Raw genomic sequence first — 23,364 nt, 5'->3', positions numbered from 1 at the left:
TTAAATATTTCCATGGAACATTTGGTCAATTATATATATATATATATATATATATATATATATATATATATATATATATATATATATATATATATATATATATATAACTACGGTTCCCGGCTTAGCGCCGGAGTATGTAAAATCACTGTCTTGCAGGCTGTCGGTTAGAAAGGAACTTTTGCAAATATTTTCTATGATTTTTACGCGCTAATATGTTAGAGCGGAGTAATCTTAGGGTGTTCTTAAGATTTCAAAAGGTTTTGAGAGCTGATAAAAAAGATATATGAATTTTAATTTTCACCATCCTCTAAGGAATATGAAGTAGTTTCAAAAATTTTTACTTTAGATGCCTGCAACTTTTTTTCACATTTGACCAACGTTAGCGGCCGTTAAGGGGGAAAACTGTAGCAGTCTTATTTACATCTACGCTGTTATAATGTAAATAATAAGTAAACATAAGTTAAGAAAACTCAAACATATGTATGCTTTAGTGTTTGAATAACAGATTTATGATTTAAAAAGATGGAATATTACATTGATATCATTGGAATAGTTTCTCATACAGGGTATCGTCTTGTTTACTATATGACTGTTATATAGCTTGTTGTCGATCGTTTTTTAATTATTTTTTTTTTGCACATAAGGATAGCGCAAATGTGCAAATTTTTGTCGTTTCAAAGAAATCGTTGTCTCTTATATTTACTTCAAGTAACAAAACATGCCTTAAGTTTGATTTAAATAAACACAAAACGCCGTAAACAATGTATCGCGCAGTTAATTTGAAAGAGTTATCCTTCGTTTTAACCCACATTATATATTAATCAAAGTACTGAGAGCATTGCCAGTCTTGTGAGTCATAATTTGATTATTTAAAAAGCTTAACTTCTTACCTTGTACATGTAATTGTGTCCTCCGGCAACAATGTATGTATGTAAAAATAAATATTTTTAATATATGTTACGCCCACAGTGATCTGATAGTTTTATTGTTTTTAATCAACAAATTTAATTTAAAAAGAGTTCATTAATAATGTACTCGTTTATATTATTTTTTTGATTTTCCTATTAATTTGAGGATCGACTTTTGTCAAAAAAATATAATAAGTTGTAGTAGTAAAAGAAGTTGTAGTAGTAGTAGCAGTAAAAGTATTAATTATCAAATAAAAGGTAAATCTTTTTAAATCAAGGTATTATTGTTTCAACATTTGTTATATAGTTATCATTAACATCATTTTAATAACATTTTTTCATATATTATAATTGCATTAAATCATCAAATGAGCATTAAGTGTTTTATCCGCTCATTAGATTTGAGTTATATCACGAAGACGAGGTCAGAAAATGGTTCAATTTGTAAAATAGGAACACAGAATTTCTGTTCATATAAAAAAAAATGGCAGGAGTTAACAGTAATTTATGGATGTAATGGGCTGAAACAGATGAAACCGTTTCTATATGAAGACATTGATTATAAAAATACATGTAATAAAAACATTTTACTAATAGACTTATGTAAGCACTTTAATCAATAAGAACTATTTCTTTTCAATAGATTCATTCGTCTATATAAGACTGCATATTTTAATAGCAAAAAATTCAGCACTTACCTTGATAGCAAAATACATTGATGTCAAAAATTAAATATTAACTAAAGATTAAAATGCTATAAAATGAAAGCTATGAGAATGAAATATTCGTCTACAAAAAACCCATTTAATTCATTCATCTATATACATTTAAACTGACCGGCTTTTCTATGGCAGGTAAAAATAATAACATAAAGAACATTAAGAACCAGTAAGCTGCATTCATATCGAGAAAATAACTTTTTTTAGCATTTCTATTAGTAAACATATTTTTTTTAATCATCAAAGAAGATTTTCGATATAATTAATTCCTTTTTTTTTGGGGGGGGGGGGGGGGGTAGATTTCATAGATATAAAATTTATCAGTATGTTTATAAGCAATTGTAATTTCAAATGTAATTTGGAAGAATACATATAGAACTTTAGATTAAGAGTGAATTAAAATACAAATAAATGTACATTGATAAAACTGTTATCAAACAGTATTTTTTTTAGACAGAAAGCATTTAAAAATAATGTATATGTCATTATCTCTAAATGAAATTTAAAGCTCGGGACATTAAAAAACATCTTGCTGCTTTGTAAGTAGTCACGCCTTAAATAGAAAATATCTTTTACGAGTATTATGACGCGAGGCAAACACGTCAACACAGTTTTATTTCTAGGGTATTTGATCCTGGCGAAAACTATGAATTTCCCAGAATTGATAAATACCAAATTTATATTTTATATATTTTATAGTTTTGATAACAACGAAGGACCAAAAACCTCATATACAGTTTATTTACAATAAAAAAAATAACAAACTGTCAACCATCTAAAAAATCCTTAAAACGAAATACAATTTCAAAGCAGAGCGCCACGGAGGTAGTATCAGGTGCCTAGGAGGAGTGAACATCCTGTGCTGACCGGTCACACCCGCCGTGTGTTCTTTGTCTTAATCGGGAGAATAACGGAAAAGTCCGTAGACAACATGGTGAATAATTATGTTCAAGCAATTAGTACGAAAAACATCAGTCAGCATGCGACCCAGATACTCGATATATTGAGTCGACATGCTATAAATCTAAAAATAATAATTTGATATTCTTCATCTAATAAACAATGATACACAATAAATAGGTTATTAATCAATGAAACTCCTCGGAAAATGTTGTGGTGATGTTTGGTGATTTACTTAGCAACCCAATCACACAGACTCCACCTTGGTAAATATTTAAGTGGACTCGGTAATTAACCAAGTAACCAAACTACCAAAATATTTTACCTTGGTTAATATTTAGGTGCAAACCGGTTAATTTTATATAACAGGGGAAAGATAGCCATTTAATTAAAGGCTATCACTATATTATTTATCAAACAGTCCTTGGTGTGGAATAATTTTACCAAGAACGTCGGTAATATAAATAGTGCCACTCGGTAAATCCAAATAAATAAATAATGTAAAACTTAATTACAAATGTATCTAGTGCCCGTCTAGATTGAGCCTCCGATATCTTCAACACTAGACTACACCGTTTTAGGCAATTTACATCTATTGATACGGACTACTCTACCCCTGCAAAGGCATTTACAGATTAATAAAGTTGCTGGTGAAGTATGTTCCCCTCCCAGACAGCACCCCACAGTTAATCTCGAGAAGTTTAAAGGAGGTTACAAATTAAAAAAACAACATATCAATCAGTTCATAAATAAATATTGTAGCAATTCACTATTATCATGAACCATGTAAAATTATACAATTAAATGGTTAACAATACATTTAAGGAAGGGGTCTTCTCGTTGTCAAACATACTTCTTATAATAAGAAATTCATGAAATTTTGACACAGTTAAACTAATCATATTACCAAATAACTTATCAGTTTAATCAAATTAGACCTTTTTTGTTTTCACAAAAAGGTCAGGTTAAGATCATTACTTTTTTCCTCAACGTAAAGGATGATAAAAATAAGTGTTGCTCTTTGAAGTTCTGTAGACATTTGTTTAAGATTTGAAGATTCTATTCTTCAATGAAATGATAGAATATCAGAATGTTTATCAGCATATACTACTAAATTGGAATAAATATTTAAACTAAAATTGATATTGGTTAGCCCGTATCCTCTAATTTTCTTAAAATTTGATTATTTTTTTATGCTTCCGATAATAAAATATTTCTAATTTTTATGTATAATGAAGACTTTATATAAATAAATAAATTGACAGAAAAGCTAATATATTGACCCTTTAATAAGAGAGAAAACTGATTTTAGTGATTTTTTCACAAAAATCAATGTATAGAACGGGAGCGTTAAAAGGTTTAGAAAAATGTAATTTGATAGGCAGATCATATTTCAAAAACATATTCTGAAACCCAAGTATCATATCATCAGTTCACAGTAGTAAAAAAAAATTCAACATTAAGGGTGTTGTTTACTCAGGGTTTGAGTTCTCGAATTCGGATTGTTATAAAGCTCAATGTCATGAGTAAAATTTGTTCTAAACACAAAAAGTATCTGTGAAATGAATTATTATTGACATAACATTTGATATTTCTACTATATTATGAAATTATGCCAAAACGAAAATAGACTTTTAGCCAAACAGAGGAAATTCGGACTAAATTTTGCAGATTTTGTTTTCTGCTAAAACACTTTTGGAAGTACTCTAATATTAAAGTTAAGATTATATATTTTAGTCTATATAATTTTGCATATTTTCTGTTAGTTTTTCCTCATTTATTCATTATAATAACCGTATGGCATAAATTCAAAAATATTGAAATATGCTTAAAAACGAGAAAAGACACCATATCTCAAAATTTTGATCATTGACCTCATATAAATTATATGCCAACAGAATAAGATCAATATAAGTAGTTTAATACTATAACTGTTTTTGTATTATTATCATTCAACTTTTTGTAAAATTGGACCAAAAATGGGTAGGAATTTGAAAAGTGATAGAGGAAATTCGGACTGGAATATTTATAAAAATTGTGAAGGAAAACCTAATTCTTTGTATGTATTTAGTGTTATTGCCATTCATGAATTGTATTTCATTTTCAAAAGTGTTGAGCAATTTGTATTATTTTCACAATTAAGAAAATCTTAATCATGGTGTAAAATTTTAAGTGATTTTCCTTTAATTTTCCAAAAATATACAATGGACATTAACTCAAAAAGTAGGTCATTGACCTACTTTTTTGAAAATGAAAAATAACACTACAATAAAAGGTCTATAACACACAATAGTTGGTTTTTCATTATCATCAGTGGAATTTTTTTTCATTCTGAGTAAACGTCATCCTTAATGTTATTGTTTTAAAATGCTAAAATAGACTCATTAATCTGCAGCCATTCTGAATTGCAAAACATGTGATATTTTCCTACGCCAATATTATGCCAAAAAATATAGTCCTTGTTAGATTCTAAACATTGATTACTTTTTCTATGCCAAGTTGTATCATAATAAAAAAGAAAGTAAAATATACTATTTTAATATACTTTCATCTTGATTTAATGAACAATAAATCAAATTTACGTTTGACAAGTCGAAAACCAGAAAAGATCCTTTCCTTAAAAATATTATTAAGAATTGCATCCCTTTTGTAACGTTGCAGCGTTAAACCATTTAAACACATTTTCTTACGATTTATTTTTTTGCAAACGGGATTTGAAGTGTAAAATTTGATTACGCGATTTGACTTCGTCAAGGCAAAGTATTTTGTGGATGCACTCTGTCCTGTTTGAAAATCTTTAGCTAAACGTATGACTCTTTGTCAGATTGGTCTTGTGAATGCCCAAAACTATTGGTTTACGAGTTAATTATTTTGTTTGGAGATACATAATATAAAGGATCAACTTTAGGCCCCTTTAAACTGATAATCGCAAGATGACATTCTGTGGACATACCTTTTTTAAAATAATAATCACTGACGAACAAGCTTAAACTGTTTGCCATTGCACTAACATTTGAATTAAAAAGCAAGCATATTGATGTCGAAATAAAAAACCAAATAAGGGAGTTTTGACAACATATTCTCATCCATTTCCTACCTTTGCTATTTTAGATTATATAAGTGACGTGCATTTAATTCTCTCTGGAATTGTTCATTCAAGTGTATCATTTACACTTTATTGTGTATAAAGTTTGTATGCTTGGACACTTTTATACCGAAATACCGAAATGAATGTTCCTATTTCAGATGAGAAAACACATATGACACTTTACTATAACAAATTATTAAACACGTTTTACATAAGCCTTTTCCTACAGTCAGCTAACATTCTGTTTCAATTAACTTCAATCGTGTTGCATCAAAATTTTCAAACTCCCAACTAACATTTCGTTCCAAATAGGTTCACAATTTTATGAGCCTCTTGAGGAGTTAAGATGCACTCAGCTTCAAATTATCTAATTTTAAGCTTATCTTTGCTGAAAGCTCAATAAGGTCTTCTGATCACATTTTGTCTGTCGTCCGTCTTTATGTACGTCTGTGTGTCCATCTGTCCGTAAACTTTTCACATTCCCAACATCTTCTCCAACGGGCCACTGGGCCAATTTCCACAAAACTTAGCACAAATATCATAAGGGAAGGAGGATTCAAAGTTGTTACATTTAAGGACCACGCCCTTTTACAAAGGAAAATAACTAGACATTATTGAAAATGTTCGTGAATTTTTTTATTAAAAACATTTGGCCAGGAAAGCCGAAACTTATGTAGAGGCATCCTAAGGTAGTTTGGATTCATAGTTGTGAAAATTATGATGGAGCCACGATGGGACGTCGAATTTTTACATAGGAATATATTGAGGAAAGCTTTTAAAATCTTCTCAGAAACCTTTCAACAAGCAAAGCTGAAATTTATGTGGAAGCATTCTCAGGTATAGTATAATATATTCAACGCGTGTATGATAAGGCAACTTTCAGCGATCAAATTCCTCTGATCAATATGACGTCACAATAAGCAGCATGATGTCATATTTTACTCAGAAACTTGTCGATTTTAACTTTATCTCTGATTTAAATTATAAAAACTACAGGCATAAAATATCACAATACACTCTTCTAACTGAATATATCTTCGATTTCTCTCTATTATGTATAATTATCATTGATGACGTCACAAGCATGTTTAATAGAGAAGATCATGTCAGGAGACAAATCATCGGAATGCAGTGTAAACAATGCCTAAATAAGACTTATTCAATACAGATACATAAGATTTAGATAACTGTCAGTTAGGATATTATCAGGATAATACAGGCATGGGTATTTTGTTTATTCAGCGAGTTTTATAAGGTAAGCAGAATGACATTTATATGGCTTGACCAGCCTTTCCTCTGCCAGTCTGTACAAAAAGGCAAAAGTGTAACACTACCCCGGATATTATGAAAGATGACTTTGGTAAATATCAACGGTATATGACCTAAACTACTTGAAAAGTGCTGCTAGAATCCTGTGCTTGTTGTTTTAAACGAAAAATACGTAGTATTTTCAATGCAATTATAGAAGTTGAGAGGGTTTCCGATAAATATTTACAATATTTATTTTATGCGATTAACAATAGGATTCTAACAGTAATACTAATAAACATGAACTAATTGCCGATCGAATTATTGTAGCAAACATACAAATGAACTTCGGGGTAGTGTTACACTTTTTGATTATTTGTTAAGATAAAACAGTGATCTATTTTTAACTGTCACATGATACCATGGTACGACAGCTTCAAAGATCGAGTCGATTCCGAAGTAGAAAAATAAAATCCTGGTGAACACATTCACTTGGTATTAATATTCAGCACTGTTTTCATAAAAATAAACAGTTTTTAAATTGATCATAATTTTGACGGTCATTAAACTCGGAGTTGCCTTAACCTACCCGCGAACGTTTTGAACATCCTGATTCCCCGGGGTAGGGTGAGACCACGGCGGGAAGGCGAATTTTTACATAGGAATATATAGAGTAAATCCTTAAAAACATTCTTCTAGGAAATCAATCAACCAGCAAAGCTGAAACTTATGTGGAAGCATTCTCAGGTAATGTAGATTCAAATTCAAATTAGGACCCCCGAAGGTATGATGGGACCACAACGGGAGGTCGAAATTTTACATAGGAATGTATTAAGTAAATTTTAAACAAAAATCTGTTCAGAAAACAATCAGCATGGACAGCTGAAACCTGTGTGAAAGAATCCTCAGCTTGTATAAATTCAAATCTGTTTAACTCATTATCTCCGAGGGTGAAGTAGAATTGGATCACGACAGGGGGAACTTTTAATAGGAATATATAGATAAAAAAAATTCTTAAAAACCATTTGCTTAAAAAAATGCAACTTTATCGGAAACAACTTCAGATAGTGTAGATTCAAATTTTTTAAAATCAAAATCCTGAGGAGTCGGTTGGGGCCAATCTTGGGCATCCCATTGTACTAAGGAAAAAAATTTAATTATTCACAAAACCTGAAATGTTATCACATACATGTATGGTTTTACCCATATGCAAGCATTTTGTCACATTGCTTATTCTTGTAAAATGTTAAGACTTTCGCGTCTGGACGATTCTTGGGTCTCACAAGGAGTTTAAAGTTTAATGTAGATTTATTTCTTAAAGAAAGCAATTGTTTAGAGGTTTTTTTTAAATCTGCAATGCTCAACATGTATTTTGACTATAGAATCATCATATTCAAATGGCACTTGATTATAAACATAGGAACAACCAGGTGGAAAATAGATTTTTATTTATAAAGGGTTGACATTTATTATACCATATTGTCTATATATGTTGTATGATGACTCAATTAAGCTGGTTTTATCATGCCTATTGTTGCTCAGGTGTGCGATATGGCCCCTGGGGTTCTTGTCATTATCGACTGATAGAAGTTAAGATATGGCAAAACATTTAGCTAGCGCTAGTTATCAAATGAACAGTCCCATCTACGGGGCGAAATTTTGGTGTCCAAGCTTTTGCGTCTTTTTTTTTTTTTTTTGATTTTTCTTATCGCTGTTGAATACAAAAAGGGAACACATTAAAGATTTTCCTGATTAGCAACAGCTGGATGGCAACAGTAATTGAGTAAACACTGTCTTGCCGGTGAACAACCTTATTTCAAATAACTATCACTTTAGAACAGTCTTAAACGGATTCCCCTTTGCGCTCACATTTGAATTGAAATTACCTATAAGAAGGTTAGTAAAATACATAATTAAAATATTAGAGTGTCAACAATCAAGTCTCTTCAATTTTTTTTTTTCTTTACAAAATTACATGCTTTAATTCATTCTAATTGGATAATTTTCAAACAAGTGCATCATTTCTGCACTTGCTCTGCCTTATATCAAGTTTGGTGCTTGTGGTATCACTTGTGATCTACTGTGTACTATGAAGTTTGTGTGCTTGTGGTGTTTTGACAACAAAACAGTCACAAACAAATGAAAAGCATGCACGTTCGTGAATGTTGCTACTTCAGATGCCTGAAAGACAGTGAAAAGTCACAATTGATAACAAACTTTTTAAAAGTGTTCAAATCGTATCGAATCAACGTTGCCCAACTCTCAGCTAACATTTCGTTCCCATTGTGTTCACAGTTTGTGGTACAAGTACATACTTTTCACGTCTAATCTCGACAAGTAAAAGAGATTTTTAGCAACACAAATGTAACAACAGTTTGTGCTACATTGAAACTGCGCAAGGCTTGAGACTCTTCAGTTTTCATTTATCTAACTGCAAAATCGATAGGTTTATATCAGTGCCCACCAGAGGGATTCGAACTCCAAGACATGGCTAAACATAAAGCTAGCGCTTGTTATAGAGTCAATTGTAACAACTTCTGGACGTGCTTTTAGTGTCGAACCTCTTGCACCTTCTGTTTCTTATCGGTATTGAATATATATCGGAATCATATTTGAAATATTTTGATGGCAACAGTTATTGAGTAAACACCGCCTTACCTGTGAACAACCTTATTTCATATAACTATATCTCTATATAAAGCTTAAGGTGACTCCTCTTGCCCTCACATTTATTGAAATTGAAATTAACTATAATAAGGTTGACGACATACATTCTTGGAGTAATAGAGTGTCGAAAATGAAGCTTGATCTAGTTCTTACCTTTGTGAAATTTCATGTTTAAGTGTTGCACGGTTTATTCTAATTGTAGAATTGTTAGTAAGGTGTATCCTTTATGTTCTACTGTGTATGAGGTTTGTGTGCTTGTGGTATTTTGATAACGAAATAGTCAAAATAAACAGCCTGCAAGTCCGTGAATGTTTATACATCAGATGCCTGCAAGACAGTGAAAAATCACACTTTATCACATACTATTCAAAAGTGTTAAAATCGTATCGAATCAACGTATGATTATAATGGAATCATATTTGATATAGTTTGATGGTAACAGTTATCGAGTTAACACCGTCTTACCTGTTAACATCTTTATTTCAAATAACTATCGCTCTAGATAAAGCTTTAAAGTGTTGTAAATTTTTATCTAATTGGATGATTTTTATAAAGATGTATCCTTTATGTTCTAGTGTGTATGAGGTTTGTGTGCTTGTGGTATTTTGATAAGGAAATAATTACAACAAAATAAACAGCCTGCAAGTCCGTGAATGTTTCTACTTCAGATGCCTGCAAGACAGTGAAAAATCACACTTGATAACATACTATTCAAAAGTGTTAAAATCGTATAGAATCAACGTTGCCCGACTCTCAGCTAACATTTTGTTCCCATTGTGTTCACAATTTGTGGTACAAGTACATACTTTTCATGTCTAATCTCGACCAGTAAAAGAGAGTTTTAGCAACACAAATGTAACAACAGTTTGTGCTACATTGAAACTGCGCATGGCTCCAGACTTTTCAGTTTACATTCATCTAACTGCAAAAGCGATTGATTTATATCAGTGTCCGCTACAGGGAATCGAACTCCAAGACATGGCTAAACATAAAGCTAGCGCTCATTATGGAGTCAACAGTAACATCTTCTGGACGTGTATTTAGTGTCCAACCTCAATACCTTTTGTTTCTGTTTTTATTACCATTAAATATATATGGCAACAGTTATCGAGTAAACACCGTCTTACCTGTTTACGACTTTATTTCAAATAACTATCGCTCTAGATAAAGCTTTATAGTGTTGCGCATTTTAATCTAATTGGATAAGTGCTATAAAGATGTATCCTTTATGTTCTAGTGTGTATGAGGTTTGTGTGCTTGTGGTATTTTGATAGGGAAATAATTACAACAAAATAAACAGCCTGCAAGTCCGTGAATGTTTCTACTTCAGATGCCTGCAAGACAGTGAAAAATCACACTTGATAACATACTATTCAAAAGTGTTAAAATCGTATAGAATCAACGTTGCCCGACTCTCAGCTAACATTTTGTTCCCATTGTGTTCACAATTTGTGGTACAAGTACATACTTTTCATGTCTAATCTCGACCAGTAAAAGAGAGTTTTAGCAACACAAATGTAACAACAGTTTGTGCTACATTGAAACTGCGCATGGCTCCAGACTTTTCAGTTTACATTCATCTAACTGCAAAAGCGATTGATTTATATCAGTGTCCGCTACAGGGAATCGAACTCCAAGACATGGCTAAACATAAAGCTAGCGCTCATTATGGAGTCAACAGTAACATCTTCTGGACGTGTATTTAGTGTCCAACCTCAATACCTTTTGTTTCTGTTTTTATTACCATTAAATATATATGGCAACAGTTATCGAGTAAACACCGTCTTACCTGTTTACGACTTTATTTCAAATAACTATCGCTCTAGATAAAGCTTTATAGTGTTGCGCATTTTAATCTTATTGGATAACTTTTATAAAGATGTATCCTTTATGTTCTAGTGTGTATGAGGTTTGTGTGCTTGTGGTATTTTGATAGGGAAATAATTACAACAAAATAAACAGCCTGCAAGTCCGTGAATGTTTCTACTTCAGATGCCTGCAAGACAGTGAAAAATCACACTTGATAACATACTATTCAAAAGTGTTAAAATCGTATAGAATCAACGTTGCCCGACTCTCAGCTAACATTTTGTTCCCATTGTGTTCACAATTTGTGGTACAAGTACATACTTTTCACGTCTAATCTCGACCAGTAAAAGAGAGTTTTAGCAACACAAATGTAACAACAGTTTGTGCTACATTGAAACTGCGCATGGCTCCAGACTTTTCAGTTTACATTCATCTAACTGCAAAAGCGATTGATTTATATCAGTGTCATTTAATATTAATTCGTTTGATAAGATATCGGCGCTTCCGATTGGTCGAAAAATTTCTTTGATACCTGCATCAATAAAAATTTTGCCGGATCTACTTTTCTTAACTGTTCTGATCTATTATAACACTATTTATAGAACGGGAATTTCCAAGATAAACACTGTCAACAAAATGTAAAGTTGTGTCTGTTTTATTGTCAGCAAACAAAATGCAACCTTGTGAATATAAAAAATTGAAAGTTTAACCTTCAAAAATAAACAAAACACATTATTTGATTCACGAAATGAAAAATTAGGCCTAAGCGTCTTCTTACGATTTCATCTGCTTGAGATCAATCAACATTTACAGCGAGGCTGGCTGTTCCTTTTCCTAGAATATTATAACGAACATATATGCCTATAAACTTTCACGGTAACACTGCTGTTCAAATTTGGTAATGATAATTTTTAAATTTACACACGTTCATGATCGGTCATCAGAATAAGCGTCGTAAAGAAAAGCTATGAGTAATGCATCAACTCCTTCGGCGCATTCCAAGCGGCAGATATACCATTTAAGTACTTCACTGGCTATCTAGTTACCACACCGTTTACATAAGTCGCTTATACATACTATTCTTTGTCGACATATCAGCTATTTTCGTCCACGATCGCCTTTCTTTGGATGGTTATGCCCAGTTGCATATTCCAGCGATCTCACATGAAAACTAGTTTTATTACGAGTTTTTCTGCACAGTGAATAATATTACAAGCTATCGCATGTATTTTACTTTTGTTTTCAATTCAGCCGGTTCAGATTTAAACTCACTATTTGTGTTTAATCCATTAATTAAACTCAGTAGCTCTGCATAAGCTGAAGGTGCATCCATTTTGAATATTGTTGCTGTTGTTGTTTTGTATTCATACGCGCCGCTTCATTTACATTATTTACATTTTTGATAAATGACACTTCACATTTTTTTATTTGAAAATGTTTTATAAAATGATAAGAAAAGAAGATAATAATTTTTCTATTGATCGACGTATCAAAGAAAAAATTGACCGGAAAACTTTTTCATCAATGCGCTACGCGCATTGATGAAGTTTTCCGGTCAATTTTTTCTTTGATACGTCGATCAATAGAAACATTATTATCTTCATTTCTTAAGTCCGCTAGAGGGATTCGAACTCGATTTACCTGTGAACATCTTTATTTCAAATAACTATCGCTCTAGATAAAGCTTTAAAGTATTGTAAATTTTTATCTAATTGGATAATTGTTATAAAGATGTATCCTTTATGTTCTAGTGTGTATGAGGTTTGTGTGCTTGTGTTATTTTGATAAGGAAATAATCACAACAAAATAAACAGCCTGCAAGTCCGTGAATGTTTCTACTTCAGATGCCTGCAAGACAGTGAAAAATCACACTTGATAACATACTATTCAAAAGTGTTAAAATCGTATAGAATCAACGTTGCTCGACTTTTAGCTAACATTTTGTTCCCATTGTGTTCACAGTTTGTGGTACAAGTACATACTTTTCACGTCTAATCTCGACCAGTAAAAGAGATTTTTAGCGTGTATGAGGTTTCGATTTCATGTGTTGCACGTTTTATTCTAATTGGCGAATTCTCATAAAGGTGTATCCTTTATGTTCTACTGTGTTTGGTGTTTGTGTGCTTGTGTTATTTTGATAACGTAATAGTCATAACCAAAATAACAGCCTGCAAGTCCGTGAATGTTTCTACTTCAGATGCCTGCAAGACAGTGAAAAATCACACTTGGTAACATACTATTCAAAAGTGTTAAAATCGTATAGAATTAACGTTGCCAGACTCTCAGCTAACATTTTGTTCCCATTGTGTTCACAGTTTGTGGTACAAGTACATACTTTTCACGTCTAATCTCGACCAGTAAAAGAGATTTTTAGCGTGTATGAGGTTTCGATTTCATGTGTTGCACGTTTTATTCTAATTGGCGAATTCTCATAAAGGTGTATCCTTTATGTTCTACTTTGTATTACCATTAAATATATATGGCAACAGTTATCGAGTAAACACCGTCTTACCTGTTTACGACTTTATTTCAAATAACTATCGCTCTAGATAAAGCTTTAAAGCGTTGCGCATTTTTATATAATTGGATAATTGTCATAAAAATGTATCCTTTATGTTCTAGTGTGTATGAGGTTTGTGTGCTTGTGGTATTTTGATAAGGAAATAATTACAACAAAATAAACAGCCTGCAAGTCCGTGAATGTTTCTACTTCAGATGCCTGCAAGACAGTGAAAAATCACACTTGATAACATACTATTCAAAAGTGTTAAAATCGTATAGAATTAACATTGCTCAACTTTTAGCTAACATTTTGTTCCCATTGTGTTCACAGTTTGTGGTACAAGTACATACTTTTCACGTCTAATCTCGACCAGTAAAAGAGATTTTTAGCAACACAAATGTAACAACAGTTTGTGCTACATTGAAACTGCGCATGGCTCCAGACTTTTCAGTTTACATTCATCTAACTGCAAAATCGAGTGATTTATATCAGTGTTCGCTATAGGGATTCGAACTCTAAGACATTGCTAAACATAAAGCTAGCGCTCATTATGGAGTCAACAGTAACATCTTCTGGACGTGCTTTTATTGTCCAACCTCATGCGACTTTTGGTTTTTGTATTACCATTGTATTTATAATGGAATCATGTTTGATATAGTTTGATGGCAACAGTTATCGAGTAAACACCGTCTTACCTGTTAACATCTTTATTTCAAATAACTATCGCTCTAGATAAAGCTTTAAAGTGTTGTAAATTTTTATCTAATTTGATAATTTTTATAAAGATGTATCTTTTATGTTCTACTGTGTATCAAGTTTGTGTGCTTGTGGTATTTTGATAAGGAAATAATCACAACAAAATAAACAGCCTGCAAGTCCGTGAATGTTTCTACTTCAGATGCCTGCAAGACAGTGAAAAATCACACTTGATAACATACTATTCAAAAGTGTTTAAATCGTATAGAATCAACGTTGCTCGACTTTTAGCTAACATTTTGTTCCCATTGTGTTCACAGTTTGTGGTACAAGTACATACTTTTCACGTCTAATCTCGACCAGTAAAAGAGATTTTTAGCAACACAAATGTAACAAGTTTGTGCTACATTGAAACTGCGCATGGCTCCAGACTTTTCAGTTTAAATTCATCTAACTGCAAAATCGAGTGATTTATATCAGTGTTCGCTAAAGGGTTTCGAACTCTAAGACATGGCAAAACATAAAGCTAGCGCTCGTTATGGAGTCAACAGTAACAACTTCTGGACGTACTTTTAGTGTCCAACCTCAATACCTTTTGTTTCTGTTTTTATTAGCATTGAATATATATGGCAACAGTTATCGAGTAAACACCGTCTTACCTGTTAACGACTTTTTTCAAATAACTATCGCTCTAGATAAAGCTTTATAAAGTTTCGCATTTTTATCTTTTTGGATAATTTTTATAAAGATGTATCCTTTATGTTCTAGTGTGTATGAGGTTTGTGTGCTTGTGGTATTTTGATTAGGAAATAATTACAACAAAATAAACAGCCTGCAAGTACGTGAATGTCTCTATTTCAGATGCCTGCAAGACAGTGAAAAATCACACTTGATAACATACTATTCAAAAGTGTTAAAATCGTATCGAATCAACGTTGCCCGACTCTCAGCTAGCATTTTGTTCCTATAGTGTTCACAGTTTGTGGTACAAGTACATACTTTTCACGTCTAATCTCGACTAGTAAAAGAGATTTTTAGCAACACAAAAGTAACAACAATTTGTGCTACATTGAAACTGCGCATGGCTCCAGACTTTTCAGTTTACATTCATCTAACTACAAAAGCGATTGATTTATATCAGTGTCCTCTATAGGGATTCGAACTCCAAGACATGGCTAAACATAAAGCTAGCGCTCGTTATGGAGTCAACAGTAACATCTTCTGGACGTGTTTTTAGTGTCCAACCTCAATACCTTTTGTTTCTGTTTTTATTACCATTAAATATATATGGCAACAGTTATCGAGTAAACACCGTCTTACCTGTTTACGACTTTATTTCAAATAACTATCGCTCTAGATAAAGCGTTAAAGTCTTGCGCATTTTTATCTAATTGGATAATTGTCATAAAGATGTATCCTTTATGTTCTAGTGTGTATGAGGATTGTGTGCTTGTGGTATTTTGATAAGGAAATAATTACAACAAAATAAACAGCCTGCAAGTCCGTGAATGTTTCTACTTCAGATGCCTGCAAGACAGTGAAAAATCACACTTGATAACATACTATTCAAAAGTGTTAAAATCGTATAGAATTAACATCGCTCGACTTTTAGCTAACATTTTGTTCCCATTGTGTTCACAGTTTGTGGTACAAGTACATACTTCTAACGTCTAATCTCGACCAGTAAAAGAGATTTTTAGCAACAGTTTGTGCTACATTGAAACTGCGCATGGCTCCAGACTTTTCAGTTTACATTCATCTAACTGCAAAATCGAGTGATTTATATCAGTGTTCGCTAAAGGGATTCGAACTCTAAGACATGGCTAAACATAAAGCTAGCGCTCATTATGGAGTCAACAGTAACATCTTCTGGACGTGCTTTTATTGTCCAACCTCATTCGACTTTTGGTTTTTGTATTACCATTGTATTTATAATGGAATCATATTTGATATAGTTTGATGGCAACAGTTATCGAGTAAACACCGTCTTACCTGTTAACATCTTTATTTCAAATAACTATCGCTCTAGATAAAGCTTTAAAGTGTTGTAAATTTTTATCTAATTTGATAATTTTTATAAAGATGTATCCTTTATGTTCTACTATGTATGAGGTTTGTGTGCTTGTGGTATTTTGATAAGGAAATAATTACAACAAAATAAACAGCCTGCAAGTCCGTGAATGTTTCTACTTCAGATGCCTGCAAGACAGTGAAAAATCACACTTGATAACATACTATTCAAAAGTGTTAAAATCGTATAGAATTAACATTGCTCGACTTTTAGCTAACATTTTGTTCCCATTGTGTTCACAGTTTGTGGTACAAGTACATACTTTTCACGTCTAATCTCGACTAGTAAAAGAGATTTTTAGCAACACAAATGTAACAACAGTTTGTGCTACATTGAAACTGTGCATGGCTCCGGACTTTTCAGTTTACATTCATCTAACTGCAAAAGCGATTGATTTATATCAGTGTCTGCTAGAGGGTTTCGAACTCCAAGACATGGCTAAACATAAAACTAGCGCTCGTTATGGAGTCAACAGTATCATCTTCTGGACGTGTTTTTAGTGTCCAACCTCAATACCTTTTGTTTCTGTTTTTATTACCATTAAATATATATGGCAACAGTTACCGAGTAAACACCGTCTTACCTGTTTACGACTTTATTTCAAATAACTATCGCTCTAGATAAAGCTTTATAGTGTTGCACATTTTTATCTAATTGGATAATTTTCATAAAGATGTATCCTTTATGTTCTACTATGTATGAGGTTTGTGTGCTTGTGTTATTTTGATAAGGAAATAATTACAACAAAATAAACAGCCTGCAAGTCCGTGAATGTTTCTACTTCAGATGCCTGCAAGACAGTGAAAAATCACACTTGATAACATACTATTCAAAAGTGTTAAAATCGTATAGAATTAACATTGCTCGACTTTTAGCTAACATTTTGTTCCCATTGTGTTCACAGTTTGTGGTACAAGTACATACTTTTCACGTCTAATCTCGACCAGTAAAAGAGATTTTTAGCAACACAAATGTAACAACAGTTTGTGCTACATTGAAACTGCGCATGGCTCCAGACTTTTCAGTTTACATTCATCTAACTGCAAAATCGATTGATTTATATCAGTGTCCGCTATAGGGATTCGAACTCTAAGACATGGCTAAACATAAAGCTAGCGCTCATTATGGAGTCAACAGTAACATCTTCTGGACGTGCTTTTATTGTCCAACCTCATGCGCCTTTTGGTTTTTGTACTACCACTGTATTTATAATGGAATCATATTTGATATAGTTTGATGGCAACAGTTATCGAGTAAACACCGTCTTACCTGTTAACATCTTTATTTCAAATAACTATCGCTCTAGATAAAGCTTTAAAGTGTTGTAAATGTTTAATCTAATTGGATAATTTTCATAAAGATGTATCCTTTATGATCTACTGTGTATCAAGTTTGTGTGCTTGTGGTATTTAGATAAGGAAATAATTACAACAAAATAAACAGCCTGTAAGTCCGTGAATCTTTCTACTTCAGATGCCTGCAAGACAGTGAAAAATCACACTTGATAACATACTATTCAAAAGTGTTAAAATCGTATAGAATTAACATTGCTCGACTTTTAGCTAACATTTTGTTCCCATTGTGTTCACAGTTTGTGGTACAAGTACATACTTTTCACGTCTAATCTCGACCAGTAAAAGAGATTTTTAGCAACACAAATGTAACAACAGTTTGTGCTACATTGAAACTGCGCATGGCTCCAGACTTTTCAGTTTACATTCATCTAACTGCAAAATCGAGTGATTTATATCAGTGTTCGCTATAGGGATTCGAACTCTAAGACGTGGCTGAACATAAAGCTAGCACTCATTATGGAGTCAACAGTAACATCTTCTGGACGTGCTTTTATTGTCCAACCTCATGCGCCTTTTGGTTTTTGTACTACCACTGTATTTATAATGGAATTATATTTGATATAGTTTGATGGCAACAGTTATCGAGTAAACACCGTCTTACCTGTTAACATCTTTATTTCAAATAACTATCGCTCTAGATAAAGCTTTAAAGTGTTGTAAATTTTTAATCTAATTGGATAATTGTCATAAAGATGTATCCTTTATGTTCTACTGTGTATCAAGTTTGTGTGCTTGTGGTATTTAGATAAGGAAATAATTACAACAAAATAAACAGCCTGTAAGTCCGTGAATGTTTCTACTTCAGATGCCTGCAAGACAGTGAAAAATCACACTTGATAACATACTATTCAAAAGTGTTAAAATCGTATAGAATCAACGTTGCCCGACTCTCAGCTAACATTTTGTTCCCATTGTGTTCACAGTTTGTGGTACAAGTACATACTTTTCACGTCTAATCTCGACCAGTAAAAGAGATTTTTAGCAACACAAATGTAACAACAGTTTGTGCTACATTGAAACTGCGCATGGCTCCAGACTTTTCAGTTTACATTCATCTAACTGCAAAAGCGATTGATTTATTTCAATGTCCGCTAGAGGGTTTCGAACTCCAAGACATGGCTAAACATAAAGCTAGCGCTCGTTATGGAGTCAACAGTATCATCTTCTGGACGTGTTTTTAGTGTCCAACCTCAATACCTTTTGTTTCTGTTTTTATTACCATTAAATATATATGGCAACAGTTATCGAGTAAACACCGTCTTACCTGTTTACGACTTTATTTCAAATAACTATCGCTCTAGATAAAGCTTTATAGTGTTGCACATTTTTATCTATTTGGATAATTGTCATAAAGATGTATCCTTTATGTTCTACTATGTATGAGGTTTGTGTGCTTGTGGTATTTTGATAAGGAAATAATTACAACAAAATAAACAGCCTGCAAGTCCGTGAATGTTTCTACTTCAGATGCCTGCAAGACAGTGAAAAATCACACTTGATAACATACTATTCAAAAGTGTTAAAATCGTATAGAATTAACATTGCTCGACTTTTAGCTAACATTTTGGTCCCATTGTGTTCACAGTTTGTGGTACAAGTACATACTTTTCACGTCTAATCTCGACCAGTAAAAGAGATTTTTGGCAACACAAATGTAACAACAGTTTGTGCTACATTGAAACTGCGCATGGCTCCAGACTTTTCAGTTTACATTCATCTAACTGCAAAATCGAGTGATTTATATCAGTGTTCGCTATAGGGATTCGAACTCTAAGACATGGCTAAACATAAAGCTAGCGCTCATTATGGAGTCAACAGTAACATCTTCTGGACGTGCTTTTATTGTCCAACCTCATGCGCCTTTTGGTTTTTGTACTACCACTGTATTTATAATGGAATTATATTTGATATAGTTTGATGGCAACAGTTATCGAGTAAACACCGTCTTACCTGTTAACATCTTTATTTCAAATAACTATCGCTCTAGATAAAGCTTTAAAGTGTTGTAAATTTTTAATCTAATTGGATAATTGTCATAAAGATGTATCCTTTATGTTCTACTGTGTATCAAGTTTGTGTGCTTGTGGTATTTAGATAAGGAAATAATTACAACAAAATAAACAGCCTGTAAGTCCGTGAATCTTTCTACTTCAGATGCCTGCAAGACAGTGAAAAATCACACTTGATAACATACTATTCAAAAGTGTTAAAATCGTATAGAATCAACGTTGCCCGACTCTCAGCTAACATTTTGTTCCCATTGTGTTCACAGTTTGTGGTACAAGTACATACTTTTCACGTCTAATCTCGACCAGTAAAAGAGGTTTTTATCAACACAAATGTAACAACAGTTTGTGCTACATTGAAACTGCGCATGGCTCCAGACTTTTCAGTTTACATTCATCTAACTGCAAAATCGAGTGATTTATACCAGTGTTCGCTATAGGGATTCGAACTCTAAGACATGGCTAAACATAAAGCTAGCGCTCATTATGGAGTCAACAGTAACATCTTCTGGACGTGCTTTTATTGTCCAACCTCATGCGCCTTTTGGTTTTTGTACTACCACTGTATTTATAATGGAATTATATTTGACATAGTTTGATGGCAACAGTTATCGAGTAAACACCGTCTTACCTGTTTACGACTTTATTTCAAATAACTATCGCTCTAGATAAAGCTTTATAGTGTTGCACATTTTTATCTAATTGGATAATTGTCATAAAGATGTATCCTTTATGTTCTACTATGTATGAGGTTTGTGTGCTTGTGGTATTTTGATAAGGAAATAATTACAACAAAATAAACAGCCTGCAAGTCCGTGAATGTTTCTACTTCAGATGCCTGCAAGACAGTGAAAAATCACACTTGATAACATACTATTCAAAAGTGTTAAAATCGTATAGAATTAACATTGCTCGACTTTTAGCTAACATTTTGTTCCCATTGTGTTCACAGTTTGTGGTACAAGTACATACTTTTCACGTCTAATCTCGACCAGTAAAAGAGATTTTTAGCAACACAAATGTAACAACAGTTTGTGCTACATTGAAACTGCGCATGGCTCCAGACTTTTCAGTTTACATTCATCTAACTGCAAAATCGAGTGATTTATATCAGTGTTCGCTATAGGGATTCGAACTCTAAGACATGGCTAAACATAAAGCTAGCGCTCATTATGGAGTCAACAGTAACATCTTCTGGACGTGCTTTTATTGTCCAACCTCATGCGCCTTTTGGTTTTTGTACTACCACTGTATTTATAATGGAATTATATTTGATATAGTTTGATGGCAACAGTTATCGCGTAAACACCGTCTTACCTGTTAACGACTTTATTTCAAATAACTATCGGTCTAGATAAAGCTTTATAGTGTTGCACATTTTAATCTAATTGGATAATTGTCATAAAGATGTATCCTTTATGTTCTACTATGTATGAGGTTTGTGTGCTTGTGGTATTTTGATAAGGAAATAATTACAACAAAATAAACAGCCTGCAAGTCCGTGAATGTTTCTACTTCAGATGCCTGCAAGACAGTGAAAAATCACACTTGATAACATACTATTCAAAAGTGTTAAAATCGTATAGAATTAACATTGCTCGACTTTTAGCTAACATTTTGTTCCCATTGTGTTCACAGTTTGTGGTACAAGTACATACTTTTTACGTCTAATCTCGACCAGTAAAAGAGATTTTTAGCAACACAAATGTAACAACAGTTTGTGCTACATTGAAACTGCGCATGGCTCCAGACTTTTCAGCTTACATTCATCTAACTGCAAAATCGAGTGATTTATATCAGTGTTCGCTATAGGGATTCGAACTCTAAGACATGGCTAAACATAAAGCTAGCGCTCATTATGGAGTCAACAGTAACATCTTCTGGACGTGCTTTTATTGTCCAACCTCATGCGCCTTTTGGTTTTTGTACTACCACTGTATTTATAATGGAATTATATTTGATATAGTTTGATGGCAACAGTTATCGAGTAAACACCGTCTTACCTGTTAACATCTTTATTTCAAATAACTATCGCTCTAGATAAAGCTTTAAAGTGTTGTAAATTTTTAATCTAATTGGATAATTGTCATAAAGATGTATCCTTTATGTTCTACTGTGTATCAAGTTTGTGTGCTGGTGGTATTTAGATAAGGAAATAATTACAACAAAATAAACAGCCTGTAAGTCCGTGAATCTTTCTACTTCAGATGCCTGCAAGACAGTGAAAAATCACACTTGATAACATACTATTCAAAAGTGTTAAAATCGTATAGAATCAACGTTGCCCGACTCTCAGCTAACATTTTGTTCCCATTGTGTTCACAGTTTGTGGTACAAGTACATACTTTTCACGTCTAATCTCGACCAGTAAAAGAGATTTTTATCAACACAAATGTAACAACAGTTTGTGCTACATTGAAACTGCGCATGGCTCCAGACTGTATCCTTTATGTTCTACTATGTATGAGGTTTGTGTGCTTGTGGTATTTTGATAAGGAAATAATTACAATAAAATAAACAGCCTGCAAGTCCGTGAATGTTTCTACTTCAGATGCCTGCAAGACAGTGAAAAATTACACTTGATAACATATACTATTCAAAAGTGTTAAAATCGTATAGAATTAACATTGCTCGACTTTTAGCTAACATTTTGTTCTCATTGTGTTCACAGTTTGTGGTACAAGTACATACTTTTCACGTCTAATCTCGACCAGTAAAAGAGATTTTTAGCAACACAAATGTAACAAGTTTGTGCTACATTGAAACTGCGCATGGCTCCAGACTTTTCAGTTTAAATTCATCTAACTGCAAAATCGAGTGATTTATATCAGTGTTCGCTAAAGGGTTTCGAACTCTAAGACATGGCAAAACATAAAGCTAGCGCTCGTTATGGAGTCAACAGTAACAACTTCTGGACGTACTTTTAGTGTCCAACCTCAATACCTTTTGTTTCTGTTTTTATTAGCATTGAATATATATGGCAACAGTTATCGAGTAAACACCGTCTTACCTGTTAACGACTTTTTTCAAATAACTATCGCTCTAGATAAAGCTTTATAAAGTTTCGCATTTTTATCTTATTGGATAATTTTTATAAAGATGTATCCTTTATGTTCTAGTGTGTATGAGGTTTGTGTGCTTGTGGTATTTTGATTAGGAAATAATTACAATAAAATAAACAGCCTGCAAGTACGTGAATGTCTCTATTTCAGATGCCTGCAAGACAGTGAAAAATCACACTTGATAACATACTATTCAAAAGTGTTAAAATCGTATCGAATCAACGTTGCCCGACTCTCAGCTAGCATTTTGTTCCTATAGTGTTCACAGTTTGTGGTACAAGTACATACTTTTCACGTCTAATCTCGACTAGTAAAAGAGATTTTTAGCAACA

General features: G+C 32.8%; 1 long non-coding RNA gene across 1 annotated transcript in view; it reads left to right on the top strand.

The window, feature by feature from the left end:
* The window catches only part of LOC128170387 (uncharacterized), a 197,717-nt gene that overhangs the window by 1,386 nt on the left and 172,967 nt on the right, over positions 1–23,364 (top strand). The gene's annotated exons all lie outside the window — the stretch shown is intronic.

The sequence above is a fragment of the Crassostrea angulata genome, chromosome 2 (genome assembly GCF_025612915.1).
Source record: "Crassostrea angulata isolate pt1a10 chromosome 2, ASM2561291v2, whole genome shotgun sequence".
NCBI lineage: Eukaryota > Metazoa > Mollusca > Bivalvia > Ostreida > Ostreidae > Magallana > Magallana angulata.
This window is presented reverse-complemented; position numbering and strand designations above follow the sequence as displayed.